Genomic DNA, 15,629 nt, shown 5'->3' with positions numbered 1-15,629 from the left:
CAACTTTTCTCAAAACATAGCTTTACATTTCATCTCGCCTTTAGCTTGAACGTTAGATAGATCGACATAAATACATCGCTAAATCAAGATAGATAGATAGATAGATAGATAGATCGACATAAATACATCGCTAAATCAAGATAGATAGATAGATATATAGATAGATAGATAGATAGATAGATAGATAGATAGATCGACATAAATACATCGCTAAATCAAGATAGATAGATAGATAGATAGATAGATCGACATAAATACATCGCTAAATCAAGATAGATAGATAGATAGATAGATAGATATAAATACATCGCTAAATCAAGATAGATAGATAGATAGATAGATCGACATAAATACATCGCTAAATCAAGATAGATAGATAGATAGATAGATAGATAGATCGACATAAATACATAGCTAAATCAAGATAGATAGATAGATAGATCGACAGACAGATTAATAACAGATAATTTCTCGTGTTCCCAATTATATTATATAGATATGTGCGTGTGTGCGCGCGTGTGTGTATGCAAACGTGACTGTGCCGTATATATACGTGACTTTCCTGTAAATATACGTGATTGTGCCGTATATATATATATATATATATATATATATATATATATATATATATGTGTGTGTGTGTGTGTGGGTGTGTGTGGGTGTGTATTCTGTGGAAATATGTTTTTTTCAATTATATTTTACCATTAATTTATACCCATGCTTAATTTATGAAACACAATGCAATTACAAAGCCTATAATGAATAAATAGCAGCAGCAGCAAATAGCTATCAATCATTTCAAAGAAAATAACATCCGAAAATTGGAAAAGAAGTTGTAATTATCTTTAATGTTTTTCTTTTGTTTTATTACGCCATTGTTTTTCTTTGTTTTTTTGTTTGTTTGTTTTTTGCTATTTCTTCTGAAAGAAAATATAAGGGCAGAATATATTCATTATTGATATAATAATTATATGAAAGACTTTGCGCTACGAAACAGTTGCTGTAAAAAATTGTGAATGTCAATATACTAAAAGGAACAAACTGTAAAATGGTCGACATCATGAAAGTTAGAATATAGTCTTTAGTCATTTGTTGTATATATTAAGGTAAATGAATGGCGATGCTCAAAATGTATAAAAATTTTGCCCCCCTCTCCCTTTACTTATTATTCATCAAAAATCAGAAAATTAACCAATTTATCGAAATATGATCAGGAAATACTTTAGTTTTTACTTAATTCTTCGTTGAAATGTTCTTCTTTAGTTATGGTTTTCAGTAGTAAAAAAAAAAATGAATAAATTTATTTTTGCTATTTTACGAAAATAAAGCATTATAAATTATAACAATAAAAACATAATTTTTACAAAAAAAAACTAAAGTCCGTATTAATGATTTCGATACAACTTAAACTTGAAAAAAAAATTAATTTCTCGAACTCCATTGAATTAAGAATTGTTTCTTTAATATTTCACACACACACGCACAAAAATATGATTACAAAAGATATATCGACTTTTGTTTTGCAGTTACAGCTTTATAATTTTTATATATACGATTGTAGCATTTCCTTGCTTGAATGAATGTGAAACATTCGGTGTAACAATTCTTTATATAATCTTGAAAAAAAAAACTTATTTTTTATTTAAATGCAAGAACCTAGAAGAATAATTAATTTAATATATGATAAAAATTCGACAAACGTTCACGATAGAGATATACGGAGACACAGCTGGAAGAAAAAAGAAAAACAGCTCCCCTATCTCTCTTTAACTACCTGACGTCATTTTCAGGCAGTGTTTCGACTGTCTGAAATCTGGGGCTTCCGTATAATTCATGTGACGAAGAATTTATTTACTTTCGATTGAAGGAAGTGAGAATGTCTCGCCTTTTGGATCAAATTAAGCTATTTTTTGTACAAAAAAGGATGTTTTTGTATTTAATTCAATATATTTGGTATTACTTTACTAATTATCATTGAAATAAACAAAAAAACACTAATATTTGTCTATCAAGGGATTTTTTAATGAATTTATTTAACTACCAAATTTATCTTTCATTTTTCATATAGTTTTTATTTTTGTCTTTAATCTTTAAAATACAATAAAAAATAGTTGAACTACAAATAAGTATGATAAAATGCCTTCAAAACTACGTCCCCCTATTTCTTCGGCCACTTTTGGCCGTACCTGATATCATCATGTGCTGTCCTTCCTGGCCGAAGACGGCTTCCTCTGAACCATCATTCTCCAATTGTCAGGGTCGTGACTGAGGGTCTGCCAGCTTCCAGTAGGGATCAACCTGTCCTTTTGATTTCGTTTGACGGTGTCATGTAACCTGAGATTAGGTCTGCCTATGCCTCGTACCCCATCCTCCAGTTGTGAAAACAGTATCTGTTTTGGTAGTCCGGAGTTCTCCATTCTGTTTACGTGCCTGATATATATATATATATATATATATATATATATATATATATATATATATATATATATAACTACTTCATTTACTCACATAAAATTAATATACGAAAGAATAGATTTATGCGTAAATGTACTTTTGTGTACATTCAAAAATAAAAAAAAAACACTGTATAAAAACAACACTAGCGAATAAATACTGGGAACTCAAAGAAAGCGGACATTCGCCGGTAGTCGAATGGAAAATAATAAGACAAGCTACCACGTGCAGACATTTAGACGACCCATGTAAATTATGCCTCCATGAAAAATTTGCTATCTTGTACTTTAAAGAACCCCAAAATCTATTAAACTGTAGACGAGAAATAGCAAACAACTGTGTTCACAAAATAAAACTTACTCTAGGAGAGCGATACAAAATAGCTTTAAAACTAACAATAACAATAGAAAACAAACAAATAAATAACTTAAATAAACATGAATATACATAAACGATCACACGTATATGTATATATATATTTATATATATATATATATGTATATGTGCATGTATATGTGTACACATTTGTATATTTATATATATATAAAAAAGGAAAACGTCTACCTTAAACCACTAACATAGTTCTAAAACAGATTCTTTGTACGATAAAATGCATGGCCATTGGCTGATAGGAAGGGGCGCGGTAGATACTAGAAAGCTGATTGGCTAACTAAACATCCTCAACATATATAAAAACAAGAAACAACCACAGAATTCGCGCATAAGCCTGACGAATCCTATAGTGGATGAAACGCAGAATATTCAGTGTAGCTTAATCGCCATATATATTTTATAAATTACTATATATATATATATATATATATAAAATATATGGCGATTAAGCTACACTGAATATTCGGCGTTTCATCCACTAAGCCAGACGAATCCTATAGTGGATGAAACGCCGAATATTCAGTGTAGCTTAATCGCCATATATATTTTATAAATTACTAACTAGCTCTACCTACGTATTGAACACTTTTGAAGTAAATACTTAAAGTTTACGCATAAATCTATACTTTCATATATCTATACTTTCATATATTAACTTTATGTGAGTAAATGAAGTAGTTACGTGTGTGTGTGTGTGTGTGTGTGTGTGTGTGTGGTAGCTCTTATTTCTGATATAAATAGTGAAATTGTACTAAAGTTTACTATATTTTTCGATTTCCCAACTTCAGCAAGATTACCATAATCTGGTGTAGATCCAATTTAAATGTAGTGCATTTGTCAACATTAATAATTATCTCCCTTAGTTGAACCTTTAAACTCCTTGATCAAGAAGACGTGCGTTAAGAGGAGGCACGTTTGGGGTGCCTACACTCACAGCACAAATCTCGCAAGATGGCTGCTTATTGAAAGCGCCCATGCTATCGTAAACATAAACGACGATAAATCAACCTTACGTATTCATTAGTTTTGCGAAGTGCGCCGGCGATTTGAATGCCGACAAGTTCAGCGCTGACATCCATTTGCCCTCTTTAATTAGAAACGTTTCACCGCGGCCAGCGAAGACGACCATGATGAATTGCAGCAATCCATTTCAACGATGAATGAAATGGATTTCTTACAATTACGAAATGAATAATCAAGCGTCCGTGTTTATTCTCTCTGTGTCGAGAGTTTCATCCGGTTTTCCTTTATAGGCGGGTTGAAATATCTGCTCTTCAAAATCGAGTAGAAAGGACATATATATATATATATATATATATATATATATATATATATAAATATATATATATATATATATATATATATATAGAGAGAGAGAGAGAGAGAGAGAGAGATAATAGCATGTCAGCCCGGCGTTGCCTGGGTGTTTGGATGTGTATATTGAGCAAAAAAAGTGGTTGTAGGAAGGCAGGCTAGCACCAGTACAGCGAAGCAGGAAAAGAACGGGAAAAACATGACGTCTTTGCTGTTACGACCACCGCCAAACCGGAAGTGACGTGGGTTTAAATTAAGGCTAGGCAATCGAAAGGAGAGGATGAATTAAAAAAAAAAATAGGCTGAAAAAGCGACCCCCTGTAGAAAATTGCTTTGTTGAAGGTTTTTTAGCCATTTTTTTTTTCGATATTTGCCGTCTGAAAGATCGAACTTCAAAACGACACTGATCTTGGTAAAATCCGTCAGAAAGTCTTAGGCAGACACGCAGACATAAATACATACATATATATATATATATATATATACATGCATATATACATACATATATACATACATACATACATACATACACACATACATTTATATATTGCTAACTAAAAATTTTCGCCCCAAACCGATTAAAAAGCTTGCCTTATCTCTGAATACCCTTTATGTAAAATTTCAAATGTTTGAACCAGAAATTGAGTAATTTGGTAGAGGCCGCAGAAGTTCATTTTTTTTTTTAAACTTTGATCACTATTATGACCCCTGAACTTTTAGTGTTTTGGGCTCAAATCAAGTTATTAAGTTAGATCCATGTTTAAGGAAACTATATCTAAAATTTCAAGTGTTTATAAGTAAAATTATCAGAGGATTTGGTAGAGTTCCGAAACGTAAAGTCGTTGAACTTTGACCTCTTAACAGCCAAGCCTCTGGCCAAAAAAGAATTGCAAAGATTTTTTCAAATCTCAGTATCCCGTATATAAAATTTCGAGTCTGTAGACTAAAAATTGCCAGAGTTATTGCGAAGGGAAACGTACACACAAAGCCACACAGACACATTCACTTTATATATATATATATATATATATATATATATATATATATATATATATATATATATACATATATATATATATGTATAAGATATATATATATATAGATAGATATATATATATATATCATAATTTAGTAGTTTAAAATTTATGATTTGAAACGGTATAATTTCAAATTTTATAATTTGTATTACATGCAAAACAAAGAATACATTTATATGTGCATATATATATATATATATATATATATATATATATATATATATTAAGTAAAGTGATTTTCAATTTAAAAATTTGAAAAAAAATTTTTAAATTTAAAAATCAAATTTTAATTAAATTAAAAATCAGTTTCATAAGAAGGAACAACAACAAAGTCAATTATCTGTACGATCGTTTCGGAAATCCGTGCTTTTTATTTGTGGTATAACTGAAGTTATGTAGAACAATTATATATAGTTTTTTTGGTAAGCACGGTCTCCTCATCAGCAAATTTAGGAGGATTTTTATTGAAATTAAAAGACACCATAAATAAACCTAGCATTAAAAGTAAGGCAGATGAATCTGAAAAAATTGAAATAAAAGGTTTGGATTTAAAATTTATAAGAAAATTAATATAGGTTATAGATAGAAATGAGTAGAAAAAAAAAAAATTTTGAATTTACATAATAAATTTGATTTAAAAATATATAGAGATAGTTACCTAATCTCCTTTAAATTATATATATATATATATATATATATATATATATATATATATATATATCATAATTTAGTAGTTTAAAATTTATGATTTGACACGGTATAATTTCAAATTTTAGAATTTGTATTACATGCAAAACAAAGAATACATTTTAATAAGTATAGTTCCATAACCGATGAGTTTTCGAAACAAAGAAAATTATAATAAAAAGTTATAATAAATTACAATAAAAACTTCTAATTTAATTTTCTATGTTTATTACATTTAGCAAATTAGGTGCAAACCATTTATACTATTTGCTAATATTTTTCCTCTGAGGAGATTAATGAATATCGAAAAACCATGGGTCGAGGAAATATACTGTATTACATATTATATTGCACTAATATACTGAATTCTTATTTTGCATCTAATGAAAATTTGAAATTTAACCGTTTCAAATCACAAAATTTAACTTACTAAATTCCGATTTGTTTGCTCTATCTGGTATATTGAGCAATTTTATTTAGCTGGAGTAGTCTTATATTAAATATTTCATCAAATTATATTTTGCATACCAGTGGATTTATTGCATTTTATTATTCTGATGTGCGTATATATATATATATATATATATATATATATATATATATGTACTTGCAAAAGTACCCGTCGTTGACTGGGTTCAAAAACAGCGTACAGAAAATGGACTCTGATGTATGAAAGTATGATAGGTTATGAAAAGGTTGTAAAGAGATAGCTTCGAATTTGGGGGTATCAAAACCAAAGCAAAATATGATGAAAGTAAAAATAATATAGATAAACCCCATAATTGATTATACCATACCTGTTCACACTGAAACACTTATCACAATATTTTGTGGATCTATATTAAACAAAAAACTTGTTAAACTTTGTGACATGGAGGTCAGGTGCGAACGAACACCCCATAATTTTGTTATACCTCATTTCTTCAAAGTAATACATAATTACCGAAGTACACTTACGCAGATAGATATGAAAATAATAAATAATAAATAAATAAAATAAAATAAATGCGGCCCTGAAATTTTTTCCTCAGACAGAAACAACATGGCTGACGAGAGCCTAACATCATTTACGTTTTACCATTAACTGGTCCCCTTTATGTTGGGCTTGAAACCGACGGTACGAATGTTTTTCTGGACTTCTGTACTATTAAATATATATATATATATATATATATATATATATATATATATATATATGTGTGTGTGTTTAGATGTACAGAATTTATATATAGTTTTAAAAAAGTAATAGGTGAAAGTTTCTCGAGAGCTCTTTCGGCTATCATCTCGTCAGGAGAAAATCGATAGCAACCTTAATAGTATTGTGTCGAAAATAAAGAGTTATAATGGGGAACTTATTAAATGTGCCAAAAGTACGGGGACACTAATTAAATTTATTCACGTTTAAAAACGATTAAAATATTGGCACAACGAGGGAGAAAAAAAAAGCGCTTTTTTTTTCTCGTTGTGCCAATATATATATATATATATATATATATATATATATATATATATATATATATATATATATATATATATATATATTCACAAAAGTCTATCATTATATTCAATTTCACCAACATCATTTTATTATTGTTCCAGCGATCAATATGCCTAAAAGACGGAAAAGTTTTTTGGGTTGGAAAATGAACCAAGCTGTGAAATCTCAAGAGAGAAGACGACAAATGTCTCCAGAGTCAAAAAAAAAAGAAGACTTGAGAGAAATCGGCTGGCCACAGCTGATGCGAGGCAACAGTGGTCACCACACACCAGGGGTGAAAGGCTTCAAAGAAAATCGGAAGGTCATTTTAAATTTATCTAGGCAACAACATCTATCTGAAAATTACAATATTTCAAATTTGCATTAAAATGGCTAGAAAGTGGGTGCTCATTTTAAGTTAAATTTAGATGGAAAAGTGATCACCCACTTTTCGAAAAAGTAATTTCTTCATATCATAAAAACTATTTTTTTTTTGCGACGGAAACGGGTTGCAGATTCGGTTTTAGCACACCGAAATCTACAAAAAAAAATTTTTTCTTATGTACGAACGTGAGACGCACGGGCCTTAATGGAAAATTTTATCAAAAATCTGGGGGAAAATAGTTTTCAATAAAAACAGCAAATGAATTCGATAGAACAAAAATGGATGCTATTTTTAAAATTTTGCTGAATCGTATCGTCTTTACAGATAGAAATTCCTACTTGTGAGACATCAGCTTGATGTCATTACTTGGTTGGATGACCGCGTTCCTTGTCAAGACGATGTACGCCCATTTTACAGTCGGATTTCTGCTCGGTTTGATTGGTCTTTGTTAGTTAATCTAATTTCTTGTGTACGGGAAGTTTGCTCAGTTGACAGAATGTTAACTTCGCATGCAAGAGGCTCAAGTTTCGATTCCTGAGTTCGGATGTGGCTGCTGATGAGCCAAAATGAGGGCGAAATTCCAGTCTTGGGCTTCCGGTTCGTTGACTGTATATATATATATCAGAATAAAATTCTCCAACAATCAGCTTGTATGGAAATCTGTGATTATAAGATTTACCAGATATTACTGGCAGTAATATTCTATACGCATTATCACACCTGAATAAAAATTGTTCGATATAAATATATAAAAATTGTTCGATATAAATATATAGATCAAATAAAAAAAATAAGTCATACAATGAATTTAAAAAGTTAGGACGTGAAATATTTGAATTTCAAATCAAAACATTTTTATTATTCTCTGTAAGAGAAAGAATACATTAGAAATATTTTAACTTTGACGAAATTCTATAGGATAAAGAGTCAAAATATTTCTAATGTATTCTTTGTCTTATATAGAATAATAAAAATCTTTTGATCTGAAACGCAAACATTTCACATCATAAATTTTTATATTCATAGAATGACTAAAAATTATCTTTCTCTCTCTCTCTCTCTCTCTCTCTCTCTCTCTCTCTATATATATATATATATATATATATATATATATATATATATATATATATATATAAAATATGTCCCGGCAGTCGTGTTAAAAGCATATCTTATTTTTCTTTTATTAATATTAGTGGAATTTTACCTTTTCTTTTCTTTGTGCATATTTGTGAATTATTCCATGGATTTCGGCCTTTTTGATTATTACGTGATTTCCTTGGATTTTACTTGTGCAAATGGAAACTCAATTAACTTTCTTGGAGTTATATTTTTGGATTTCACCGTCATTGGATTATTTACCTTTCATCACACTATTCATTCACGTGTAATCACCTTTTTCCTCACCATACTCCCTCTGCTTCACTTTTTGTTTCATCAAATACATTTGTATGCAAAATCCGATCCCGCATTTTACTAATTCGTACCCTCTGATGAGAAGGAAAGTATTTCTTCGAAACTCCGCGGATTAAGGACTCTCCACTTATCAAGTGTTTCCTTTTTAGATTCAATATGTTTTTAACTCTTTTTCAACGTGTTTTTAACATGTTTTATTACCTGTTTGCTCTTATAAATATATATATATATGCATATATATATGCATATATATGCATATATATATATATTTATATATATATATATATATATAAATATATATATATATATATATATATATATATATATATATATATATTGAGAGAGAGAGATCAAAGGAAATAAACATCAGTGTGATAATAATCGTAGCAAATGAACACGTTTTCTCATATATTGAAGCTTTTAAAGCCTTCAGTGCTGCAAAGAGGCCATCCATTTTTATGTAGATCGCTGACATACATATTGATATAATTCCATGATCCATTCAACCTTTTTTCTCTTTCATACAATGGATTATACAGTTTTGCGTGCCGCGTTTCTTTATTTGCCCGATCACCTTTCAGTTAAGATTTGTAAAAAAAAAAAATCATGTAAGCCAGCATTATTGATAGCAGAATCAACGCACGCATACGCACACACACACACACACACACACACACATATAAACATTTGCAACTAATCAGAAATACACACACACCCATCCAAACACACATACACCTATCTACACACACACAAACACACATCAATAAACATTTGTAACTAATCAGAAACACACACACACACACATCCACACACACATACACCTATCTACACACACACACACACACACACACACACATCAATAAAAAGTGGTGCAATGTTGGCAGCTGGTTTGGCTGCCCCATACCCAGCATTATAATCTTCAAAAGAAGAAAAATAAAAAAAAAATAAAAATAAAAACACACGCACTGTGTGTGTGTGTGCGCGCGCGTGTGTGTGTGTGGAGGGGGGTTGATGTGTAAACAAAGATGTGTATCTAATCAGAAATAGGCAGAAGTATCGATGGCAGAACCATTACCCCCCACACACACAAATACGCACTAAAATACACACACCCAACATACGTATATATATTTGTGTGTGGGGCGGTGTAGATATGTGTATGTGTAAACAAACGTAGTTTTTTTTCCGTACAATGGATCCCAATTTATCAAACTATAATGCTTCCAATATAAGAAATCGATAACTTTTTTTCTTTGATTTTAATTAAAAAGAAGTATAAAGTATAATTTTCAGGGATGCAAATACATATATAATGCTAATTTGTTAGTTTCAGCGTGACTAAAAAAAGGTTTCAAGACTTTTTTGTACAGGCATTTAAATATCTCGTAGACTTTTGAAACTTCAGTGTTGTTGCTGTACATCTTATGAGATGACTGCGCAATTTTTATGATTTTCAGATTCAAAGGAACAGCAACTGCATGGGTTGGAATACATCCTACTAAAGTATTATTAGCACAGCTGTTAGGATGGCAAATGCTATCTGGACGTAGGAAAAATTTAGAAAAAGGATATGCGATAAAATTCTGTTTTAGACTTGGAAAAAATCCACAGAAACGTTGAAATGCTTCAAACTATTTTGGACTATCTTGCATGAATCGATCATGAGTTTTTTATTAGCATGAGATATTCAAGGAATGCAGGGAGTCTGTGAGGGATAATAGGATGTATAGAAGAAGGAGGAGATAAGTCAGAAAACAAAACTTGCTTGATCAAATCCAAAAATAGACAATGAGTGCACAGTATACGCAATTATTTGCGGGGAATATTTGCGCGAAACTTGACTCAGGGGTGCCAAGAGAAGAGCAGGAAAAAAGTTATTACGAACTACGCAATACATTTTAGAATGTTATTGCTGTTCCAGAATGCAATATCATTTAAAGTGGGTTGAAGGGTTCTAATATATGCCACTTCAGGATTTTTAATTTTTTTATATTATTTTCACGTTGTATAATTCTTATGTTGTCAACGATGACCTTTCTAAGATTGGAGGGAGACAGTTATGTTCTTTTATCAAATGTTTATATATAGCTCAAGTATTATTTAGATGCATAGTTATTCGCCTGGAGAAAGTTGTCGTTGTATGCAGAATGTATATATTATTTTCGGAGTTACATTCTCCCATAGAGCATTTGAATTGATACACTACATTGGTTTCTTCCAAGGTTTTCATAGCCGGTTAGGAGTAGTTTCTAACAACTTGTAGTAAATAATAAATTTCATTTTAGAGTTATTGCTAATAGGGGCCAAATACCTACGAACGATATGTTTTATTGCATTTTCTTCGATTCTGAAATTAGGCGTTATTTGTATTTCGATAAAATATATTAATGGAGTTTGCATTGCAGGGATAGCTAATATTATTATTCGTGTTTTCAAGGGATTGCAACGTTCGTTTTATTTGTTCATCAACAATGTAATTAGAGGTCTTTGTCTTGGCCTTCGGGACAAGATCAAAGTGTAGTATCTGTTCCGGCAGATACTGCAAGCAAAGACCATATGTGGGAGCAATCCCACATATAAGACCTTGGGGCAACTCTTCGTACCAATTGTCACTACCCAGCTACCCTACTCCCCGAGGAGTTGGTTCCCATTTCCTCTTCACTCCTCACTTTAAAAATCGGCCTTGTGCCTAATTTGCTCAGTGGGGGAGCAAATAAATACCTCAAAGTGTAGTATCTGTTCTTCAGATGCTGCACTTCAATTTCTTGTTCTCTCTCAGTGGAGGAGAAATCCTTCATGACTGAGACAATTTTTGTTTTTGTTCCTTTTCTCCACGTTAAAAAAACGACCCTGGTGTCTAACTCTGTCCCGTGGGGAGGCATTGTAAATAGGAACAATGTAATTAGAGAAACTGGTTGTTGATGAGTACTTGTTTAATTGTTTTTATTTCGGTGAGTAGTGCGTTTTTGTCGATGATATGATTTTAGCGCGAGTACATTTTTTTTATTATGGCTATTGGGCACTCACTTTTAATTCAGTAGGCTGAAGTTTATGCTCGTTTATTTTCTTATATACAGAAGTATTAAAAGGATTATTGAACGTGTCAATAAGGTTGGTTGGTTGGTTGGTTGTTTTACGGCATATCAACCCTTTTCAGGTTATTTAATGCCGAATCCGGTGATTTTGAAAATTTTTTAATAGAGTATATTTGTTTTTTGCAAGTCAGTTTCTATTTAACCCATAGTTGGGACCCTAACAGGTACAACCACTCCGGGTCAGAGTGGACCTGGGAGCAATGGCAATTAAAGGGTGGCTCCGAACTCCCGCAAGCTGGGGCCTCACCATCGGATATAGTTTAAGGTCATATCCAGGACCGTGTCAATAAGGACATCAAGAAATTAAATTTTATTATTATTATTTAACTCCACTGAAAAAATTAGGATTCAGTTTGTTTGTTTTTTTTTAAGGTACTGTATTTGATATATCATTTCATTATTTTCAACTAAAATAAGAATGTCGTTTACATAGCGTAGAAATTTGATGGTCTTTATATTATTTATAAATATTTTGTTCTCTAAATCAGCCATTTAGAATTCACTGATTGATCGCATTGCCACCCCGTCTATTTCGGTATATATGTTACCGTTGGGGTCATAGAAGGGTGCTTGTTTAGTGCATATTAATAGTCATTTTTTAATATTCTTTTATTAATTTTAAACAGGGGCTATGACGGATTATTATAAATGTTGTTGATAATTATATCTATTGTTTCTACTACAGGTACATTTGTGAATAAAGTTTCTGCATCGAAAGAAGCAATTATTTTGTTTTCTGGTGGCATTGATTTCAATATTTGCATTAGTTCGTCTGTGAACTGAACGCAATATTTGCTTGGAATATACGGACTAATAAGTTCGCTTACTGTTGTTAAATTATATTCATAGCATAACAATGTCGCAACAATAAGAACAATGACATCCAACAAACCGGGAGCCTAAGACTCGAGTTTCGCCCTTATTTGGACTCATCAGTTTGACATATGAAATCGGAATACGAAATCCGAGCCTCTTGTATGCGAGTCGAGTACTCTACCTCTAGAGCAAACTCGACACACACAAGAAAGGCTATTAACTAACACAGATTAAGCAAAGCACGGCGAAATCTGATTATGATAGGGACAGACTTCGTCTTGAACAAAGGATGTGCTCACCAGACTATCATCCAAGCCTATGTCTCACAAGTATTTCTTTTTTTTTTTGCATACACGCCAAATGAGGGCGAAACTCGAGTTGTAGACATCCGGTTTATTTTACTGTCATGGCTCTTGTGTGCTGCAACATTATTAGCATTTGAAAATAATTATAAAATCCCTAACAATCTGAAAATAACATATATATATATATATATATATATATATATATATATAGATAGATAGATAGATAGATATATGTAAAATAACATATATATATATATATATATATATATAAAGCTGAATGTATGTGTGTGTATGTGTGTGTGTGTGTGTAGGCTCCTATATGGTTGACTATTTTTAAAAAACTGATTACATATAATGATAGAAGATGTATCGAGACACAGGAATAGGTATGTTTGATCTGGCTGAACAGTGGTTCATTAAAATTGTGGGGTTTAGGTTCGCGCCTGGTCCACAAAGTATGGAAATAAAATATTTAAAAATTAAAAAAAAAACCCTTTACAATTGTTTTTGATATAGATTTATATAATACTACTTTGTTAAGTATGTATTAACTTCAATAGGGATAGTATAGTAAAATTGTGCCTGGCCTCCATAGAATGGAAATAGGCACAAACTTTAATAAAGACTTTTCATATCTATCAGCGTAAGTATACTTTGATAATTATGTTTCAGTTTGAAGAAATATGGTATAATAAAATTATGGGGTGTTCGTTTGCACCTGACCACCATAGAATGGAAATTTGTCACAAAGATTAACAAGGTTTTTTAACATAGATCCACAGAATATTGTGATAAGTGTTTCAGTGTGAATAGGTATGGTATAATAAATTATGGGGTTTATCTATTTTATTTTTACTTTCATCATATTTTGCTTTGGTATTGACACCCCCAAATTCAACCCAAATTTACAACCCTTCCTTTTCATAATTCAAGCCTTTACGACTACCTGGTCTCCTCTCCCCCCCATTGCCTCCCAGGAGCATCATCTTTTACTAAGCCGCTCTCCGACGCGAACTCTAACTCTCTGGCTGTCTCTAACTTCGAACCCTGTCTCAATATATTGGAAATCCCCTTTCTTGAGGACGTCAGAAGCATGGTGAAACAACGTGACTCCCTCACGTTTCAAATTACATGGGCGCTTTGCACTTGCATCTACACGCCTCTGGTAAACAAAGAAATTCCTAAATTAATTGTTTCAAAAAAATTCACTTTAGTAATTATTCTTTCAAATACAATCAAAAAGTAGTCGGAAACATTAAAATAAGAAAAAGAAATATAAATCGGCTTTCAAAATTATCTCAACCTATCTTTATTCCACCATTAAAGAAATACCTGTGTAACTGCACTATAATAGCGGCATTCGAAAAGCTAAAAAATCAATTAAAAAACAAAGGTATCGGCTGAGTTTTGTTTTTGTCAAATCCCAAATAAAGGCAACGATATCTACTTAATTGGCATGTCAAAAGTACTTTAATATTACCGCATTATGAAAAACGTTTTCGATCTTTATATATATATATATATATGTATATATATTATTGTGTTTGTGCGTAAATACATATATATATATATATATATATATATATATATATATATATATATCGAAATATAGTAATTTATAAAATATATATGGCGATTAAGCTACTCTGAATATTCTGCGTTTCATCCACTATAGGATTCGTCAGGCTTATGCGGGAATTATGTGGTTGCTTCTTGTTTTTATATATGTTGAGGATTTCTAGTTAGCCAATCAGCTTTCTAGTATCCACCGCGTCCCTTCCTTATGTGAGTAAATGAAGTAGTTATATCGAAATATATATATATATATATATATATATATATATAATTGTGTTGGTGCGTAAATATATATATATATATATACATATATATATATATATATATATATATATATATATATATATATATGGTGGCAATTCTCTCACTTGCCAGCGCGATCTACTCCTTTATTTAATGTTCTCTGTCTCCCCCTATATTTATCCTCACACACACACACACACACACACGTGCGCGCACACACACACGCACATATATATATATATAAATATATATATATATATATATATATATATATATATATATATATATATATATACCTGAACGTATGTGTGTGTGTCTGGTCACCAATAGGCTCTTATATGGTTGATTATTATAGAAAACTGATCATATATAATGATAGATGACGTATCGAGACACAGGAATGGATGGGTATGTTTGATCTGGCATAATGATGAT

This window comes from Euprymna scolopes, chromosome 38 (assembly GCF_053919585.1).
Source record: "Euprymna scolopes isolate OS-2025 chromosome 38, ASM5391958v1, whole genome shotgun sequence".
NCBI lineage: Eukaryota > Metazoa > Mollusca > Cephalopoda > Sepiida > Sepiolidae > Euprymna > Euprymna scolopes.
This window is presented reverse-complemented; position numbering follows the sequence as displayed.